The following is a 7495-nucleotide window of genomic DNA, read 5'->3' on the forward strand; positions in this document are numbered from 1 at the left end:
GACTTCATGGGACCTTTCCCACCATCATACTCAAACATTTACATTCTGGTGGCAGTTGACTATGTATCAAAATGGGTTGAGGCTATTGCCACACCCACCAATGATACTAAAACAGTACTGAAGTTCCTCCAGAAACATATCTTTAGCAGGTTTGGTGTCCCTAGAGTACTACTCAGTGATGGGGGCGCTCACTTCTGCAATAAACAGCTTTACTCTGCCATGGTTCGGTATGGAATTCGCCACAAGGTGGCCACTCCATATCATCCACAAACTAATGGGCAAGCTGAAGTCTCTAATAGAGAATTAAAGAGAATCCTGGAACGGACAGTAAATACCCGTAGAAAGGATTGGGCACAGAGCTTGGATGATGCTCTGTGGGCTTACAGGACAGCATTCAAGACCCCTATAGGGACCTCTCCATACCAACTCGTGTATGGTAAGGCATGTCACCTGCCCGTGGAACTGGAACATAAGGCCTACTGGGCAACCAGATTCCTAAACTTTGATGCCAAACTAGCAGGAGAAAAACGATTGCTCCAGCTAAATGAGCTAGAGGAATTCAGATTCACAGCTTTCGAAAATGCCAAGCTTTATAAAGAAAAATAAAAAAAGTGGCATGACAGAAAGCTGTCATCCAGAATCTTTGAACCAGGACAGAAGGTTCTGTTGTTTAACTCTAGACTCAGGCTATTCCCCGGGAAACTGAAATCCCGGTGGAGGGGACCATACGTGATTACAAGTGTATCACCATATGGTTATGTGGAGCTTCAAGATATTGATTCTGATAAGAATTTCATTGTCATTGGACAGAGAATCAAGCATTATCTTGAAGGCAACATTGAGTAAGAATGCTCAAGGCTGAAGCTAGATTAAAAGCTCAGCAAGGTCCAGCTAAAGACAATAAAGAAGCACTTGCTGGGAGGCAACCCAGCCATGGGGCAACAATCCTCTAAGCATTTTGCCCTGCTTTTATTTTTATTTTTATTTTTTTATATAAAGTTCACTGACACTAAGGTGATGAATCATTTACAGAAGACCTCGGCACACAAAACAGAGAAAAAGAGCTCACTGGCAAGAAAACGCCAGTAATGGTAGCAATCTGGGCGTTCAACGCCAGAAATGGGCACCCACTGGGCGTTGAACACCAGTAATGGCAGCAGCTGGGCGTTGAACGCCTAGGAGAGCAGCAATTGGGCGCTGAACGCCCAAAACAGGCAGTGTTTGGGCGTTCAAACGCCAGGATGGCAGGGAGGAGACAAAACTCATTTTTATTCAAAATTTTTCATTCTAAATCTTGATTTTCATACTTCAATTCATGATTTCTTACATAAACATGTTAAGAACCCTGATTTCTAAATTCCATAATTTCTAAAAACCCTACCACTAAAAATATCAAATGTATTTTAATCCATAAGCACCAGGCATCTTTGCAAATTCAATCCAACTCTTTTCAAATTTTTTTTTTTTACAAATCTATCTTTTTCAACTCATTAATATCTTTTTCAAAACCTCCACTTTATCTTTTTCAAAAATTAAATCTATCTTTCTCAAAAATCTTTCATATCCTCTCAATTTTAAACTATATCTTCTCTTATCATATCTTCTATCTTATCTTTTCCAAATAAATCTTTTTATCATATCTTTATCTCTTTTTTCGAAAACCCACCCTCCCCCCTTATAAATTTGGGTTCGGCCTCCCTCCTCTCCCATCAACAATTGCCCCTAGCTCTCCTTCTATCCCTCTCCTTTCTCTTCTTTTGCTTGAGGACAAGCAAACCTCTAAGTTTGGTGTGTTTATCCGCAATCACTAAGATCATGGCCCCGAAAGGAAAACAACCCACTCCAAGAGGCAAGAAAGAGAGCGTTCCAAAACCACTTTGGAATCAAGGGAAGTTCTTATCTAAAGAACATTCGGACCATTATAACAAAATAATGGGTCTGAGATCAGTGATCCCGGAAGTTAGATTCGATCTGAAAGAAGATGAATACCCGGAGATCCAGGAGCAAATTCGAATCAGGAGCTGGGAAGTCCTAGCTAATCCTGAAACGAAAGTGGGAAGGAACATGGTCCAGGAGTTCTATGCTAATATGTGGCAAACTGACAAGCAGAAACTATCTGGGACTGCTCTCTATGACTATCGGACCGTGGTCAGAGGAAAGATTGTTCATACCCACCCTGACAGGATCAGGGAGATCTTAAAGCTACCTCAGCTGAAGGATGATCCAGACTCCTTCAACAGGAGGATGATGAGAGTAGACAAGGGCCTGGATAAGATTCTAGAGGACATATGTATCCCTGGAGCCAGGTGGACCACCAACACAAAGGGTGTCCCAAATCAACTCAAGAGAGAGGATCTCAAACCAGTCGCCAGAGGATGGCTAGATTTCATTGGGCATTCTCTGTTGCCTACTAGCAACCGTTCTGAAGTCACAGTTAAAAGAGCAGTGATGATCCATTGCATCATGATGGGAAAGGAAGTGGAGGTTCATCAGCTGATTTCAGCTGAACTCTACAAAATTGCTAACAAAAATTCTAAAGAGGCCAGGTTGGCTTATCCAAGCGTGATTTCTCTGCTCTGCAAGGACGCTGGAGTAAGGATGGGAATAACTGAGTATATCTCAGTTGAGAAGCCAATCACCAAAGCATCAATGGAAAAACAACAAGCACAGGATGATCTCATCAAGAAGAGAGCACAGGAATTCCTCCCAGAGATCCCTCAATCTGAATACTGGGAGTATCTTGAGACGTCTGTTACCAAGATACAGGAAGCTATGGAGCAAATAATAAAAGAACAGAAGGAACACAGTCAAATGCTGACCTATATGTTTAAAGAATAAGAGGAGCAAGGGCGTGACTTAAGGGAATTGAAGCGCCAAAAGTCTTCTCTTGCAGGACCAAGCACCCCAAGGATCAGAGGAACCCCCGTTCCCCCAGAATAAAGGTTGTTAATTTCCAATTTCTGCCTTAACTCTGTGACAGTGTCCTTATAGAAGTTTACCTTAGGAGTCATATAGTAGTAATTAGTATCTATTTTGATTTTATCTTCAATTAAGCTATAGTTTATTTTTCTCATCATCAGCAAACATGAATAAAGTAGTAGATCTTTTGAATAAGAGGCAATAAAATTTCGAGTTTTAATAAGAGAAATTCTAATTAGTTAAATGTGGTGGCAATGCTTTCTGTCTTCTGAATGAATGCTTGAACAGTGCATATGTCTTTTGAATTTGTTGTTTAAGACTGTTAAATATGTTGGCTCTTGAAAGAATGATGAACATGAGACATGTTATTGATAATCTGAAAAATCATAAAAATGATTCTTGAAGCAAGAAAAAGCAGCAAAGAACAAAGCTTGCAGGAAAAAATATATATATGTATATTAAAATAGGCGAAAAAAATAGAAAGAAAAAGAAAAAGCAAGCAGAAAAAGCCAAAAACTCTTAAAACCAAGAGGCAAGAGCAAAAAGCCAATAACCCTTAAAACCAAAAGGCAAGGGCAAATAAAAAGGATCCCAAGGCTTTGAGCATCAGTGGATAGGAGGGCCTAAAGGAATAAAATCCTGGTCTAAGTGGCTAAACCAAGCTGTCCCTCACCATGTGCTTGTGGCGTGAAGGTGTCAAGTGAAAACTTGAGACTAAGCGGTTAAAGTCAAGGTCCAAAGCAAAAAGAAGAGTGTGCTTAAGAACATTGGACACCTCTAATTGGGGACTTTAGCAAAGCTGAGTCACAATCTAAAAGGTTCACCCAATTATGTGTCTGTGGCATTTATGTATCCGGTGGTAATACTGGAAAACAAAGTGCTCAGAGCCACGGCCAAGACTCATAAAATAGCTGTGTTCAAGAATCATCACACTGAAATAGGAGAATCAATAACACTATCTGAATTCTAAGTTCCTATAGATGCCAATCACTCTGAGCTTCAATGGATAAAGTGAGATGCCAAAACTGTTCAGAAGCAAAAAGCTACTAGTCCCGCTCATCTAATTAGAATCTGAACTTCACTCAAAAACTCTGAGATATTATTGCTTCTCAACCTATTAGTCTTCTATTTTATTTGTCTAGTTGCTTGAGGACAAGCAACAGTTTAAGTTTGGTGTTGTGATGAGCGGATATTTTATACGCTTTTTGGGGTTAATTTCATATAGTTTTGAGTATGTTCTAGTTAGTTTTTAGTCTATTTTCATTAGTTTTTAGGAAAAATTCATATTTTTGGACTTTACTATGAGTTGTGTGTTTTTCTGTAATTTTAGGTATTTTTCTGGCTGAAATTGAAGGAGCTGAGCAAAATTCTGATTCAGGCTGAAAAAGGACTGCTGATGCTGTTGGATTCTGACCTCCCTGCACTCAAAGTGGATTTTCTGGAGCTACAGAACTCAAAATGGCATGCTTCCAATTGCGTTGGAAAGTAGACATCCAGGGATTTCCAGCAATATATAATAGTCCATACTTTGCACAAGGATAGACGACGTAAACTGGCGTTCAACGCCAGTTCTCTGCCTAATTCTGGCGTCCAGCGCCAGAAAAGGATCAAAAGCTGGAGTTGAACGCCCAAACTGGCACAAAAACTGGCGTTCAACTCCACAAATGGCCTCTGCATGTGAATTGCTTAAATCTCAGCCCCAACACACACCAAGTGGGCCCCAGAAGTGGATCTCTGCATCATCCATCATAGTTTACTCATTTTTTGTAAACCTAGGCTACTAGTTTAATATTTAAACAACTTTTAGAGACTTATTTTGTACCTCATGACATTTTAGATCTAAACTTTGTACTCTTTGACGGCATGAGTCTCTAAACTCCATTGTTGGAGGTGAGGAGCTCTGCTGTGTCTCAATGAATTAATGCAAGTATTCCTGTTTTTTATTCAAACATGCGTGTTCCTATCTAAGATATTCATTCGCACTTCAACATGAATGTGATGAACGTGACAATCATCATCATTCCCCCACGAACGTGTGCCTGACAACCACCTCTGTTCTACATCAGATTGAATGAATATCTCTTAGATTCCTTAATCAGAATCTCCGTGGTATAAGCTAGATTGATGGCGGCATTCATGAGAATCCGGAAAGTCTAAACCTTGTCTGTGGTATTCCGAGTAGGATTCAGGGATTGAATGACTGTGACGAGCTTCAAACTCGCGAGTGCTGGGCGTAGTGACAGACGCAAAAGGAGGGTGAATCCTATTCCAGCATGATCGGGAACCTCAGATGATTAGCCGTGCTGTGACAGAGCATTTGGACCATTTTCACAAGAGGAGGGGATGTAACCATTGACAACGGTGATGCCCCAACACAGCTTGCCATAGGAGGACGTGCGTGCGTGAACAAGAAGACAGAGGAAAGCAAAGATTCAGAAGACAAAGCATCTCCAAAACTCCAACATATTCTCCATTACTGCATAACAAGTAACCTTTAATCCATGCTCTCTTGTTTATTTGCAATTCAACTGATAAACATAATTGACTTCCGGACTAAGATTTACAAGATAACCATAGATTGCTTCAAACCAACAATCTCCGTGGGATTCGACCCTTACTCACGTGAGGTATTTCTTGGACGACCCAGTGCACTTGCTGGTCAGTGGTACGAGTTGTGAAAAGTGTGATTCACAATTCGTGCACCAGTAACATTATATTTTTTTTCTGTTTGTCTTTATTTAATATTTATCTCTTTCAACAGGTTAGAAAATAATTTTTTGAGTGATATATTTAACTAATAAAACTGTAATAATCTAAAAATCGTACTTGATTTGATGACATAGTAAAATCCAAACTGCTCCATATCATTCTACATGAAATCTACTTATGAAAGAGATTAAGATTAGAAAGTTTTATAATCTATCCTTCACTACGAATGCATGGAGATATTTAAAAAAAATTGGCAAGAGCTTAACTTTCATTTGGATTTTGATTTATGGCCCTCTTAGCAATAAAGGAAGTATGGGATGTAATTGTTACGTCGGTAACATAAAGAGTATAAATTTCAAAACAATAATCTAAGTAAATTTTGCAAGAAGTTTTGCTCTTTTTACTAAGGTAAAGAACTTGTCAAATACATGTACTTTTGGGTATTAGGGATAGAGCTTCCATCAAGTTACATGTTCCGGCAAACTTTTTTCATAGGAAGACAATTATGTAGTAACATAATAAGTGCTATAATTTGCTCCATATACATATTGTTTGGTAGAAACATGTTTCAAAGATTTCCATCGTATCATTGTTAAGGTTTTATACGCAATTCAATTTCTTTCTTAAAACAAAAACTTATAAAAGATAAAAAGAAACATATCAACACTCGTTGACATGGATAGGCCATTATTTTTATACTCTGAAAATTCATGGTTATAAAAAACATATTTCTTCAAATGGCCCATGCAAGTCTCGAACCTGCGACCTTCGCGTTATTAGCACGACGCTCTAACCAACTGAGCTAATAGGCCTACATATTTTCTATGCTTAATTTATCGACATGTATAAAACTTTTAATTTTCCTGTTAATCAGTGTTAATAAAAGTTTTCATATTCTATTTCTATAAATCATCAGGGTGTATCACAGCACATTAGTGATATCATTATATATCTGTTGGTGGTATTCCAGTATTAGGTGTATTTTGCCCTACTTGATTCGCAAGAAATAGCTAGAATCAATATATAAATAATTAACAAATCAATTTAAAATAGAGCGATATATTCAATGTCTTTGCTTGTGAGAAAATAAAAGTACGCGAATTAGGAAAATTAGAAAAAAAATTCTTTGAACATATAAGAAATTTTGTTTAGTTGGTGTGCACTAAAGAATATGATACAAATTTCGCACCTCAAATTATATTTGAGAGCTTTGCATATTATGTTCAAAAGTGATAGAATATCCAGCTCATTTGCGAAGGTTAAAATGTAAAAGGAGAACGTTATGGTGAACAATGCTTAAGATACCAAAGAACTTCCCATTTGCTTTTGCCGACTTCACCCATGGAATATCAAGTTACAATGCATAGAAGAAAACGTTTCATATTTTTCTAACTTTATACCCATGATTTTGATGCCTAATGTGCTAGCAAAACAACAAATATAGCATAGTTATGGTTCACAAATATGAAGTTGTTAAGAAGAAAATGAAATTCGACAAGAATTTTGTTATTACATTTGAAAAAGTTTGTGGCAACTAACTTAACTATAATGATAGATTTTTGGTACGAAGATATCTAAAATTTGAAGTTGTAAGGGTAATGTGTGCTAAATCTTGTACTAAAAAAATACCAATATTACCCCTTGGATTGGATAATTAGCTCTTGTTTTCTCTATGACATTAGAACAGAGACCAAATTTTGATTAGAAAGAATGCCACAAAGCCTTTGCATGGTCAAAAAATGGTTGTTTAAGTTGAATTCTAAAGTCAACGAATGATCGGAACTAAAACTTGGGGTTGAATTCAACCACAATTGAAGTCATCTTTTTATTGTCTTTCTTGGCATTGTTGGTTGATGCATTAAAGCAT

The 7495-nt window shown here is 37.9% G+C and overlaps 1 non-coding gene across 1 annotated transcript; it reads right to left on the bottom strand.

The window, feature by feature from the left end:
- Nucleotides 1-6366: 6366 nt before the first annotated feature.
- On the bottom strand, nt 6367-6440 carry TRNAI-AAU (transfer RNA isoleucine (anticodon AAU)). Its single transcript has one exon. It is a non-coding gene; the product is annotated as a tRNA-Ile (tRNA).
- Between the last annotated feature and the right edge of the window lie 1055 nt (nt 6441-7495).

This window comes from Arachis hypogaea, chromosome 15 (genome assembly GCF_003086295.3).
Source record: "Arachis hypogaea cultivar Tifrunner chromosome 15, arahy.Tifrunner.gnm2.J5K5, whole genome shotgun sequence".
Lineage (NCBI taxonomy): Eukaryota > Viridiplantae > Streptophyta > Magnoliopsida > Fabales > Fabaceae > Arachis > Arachis hypogaea.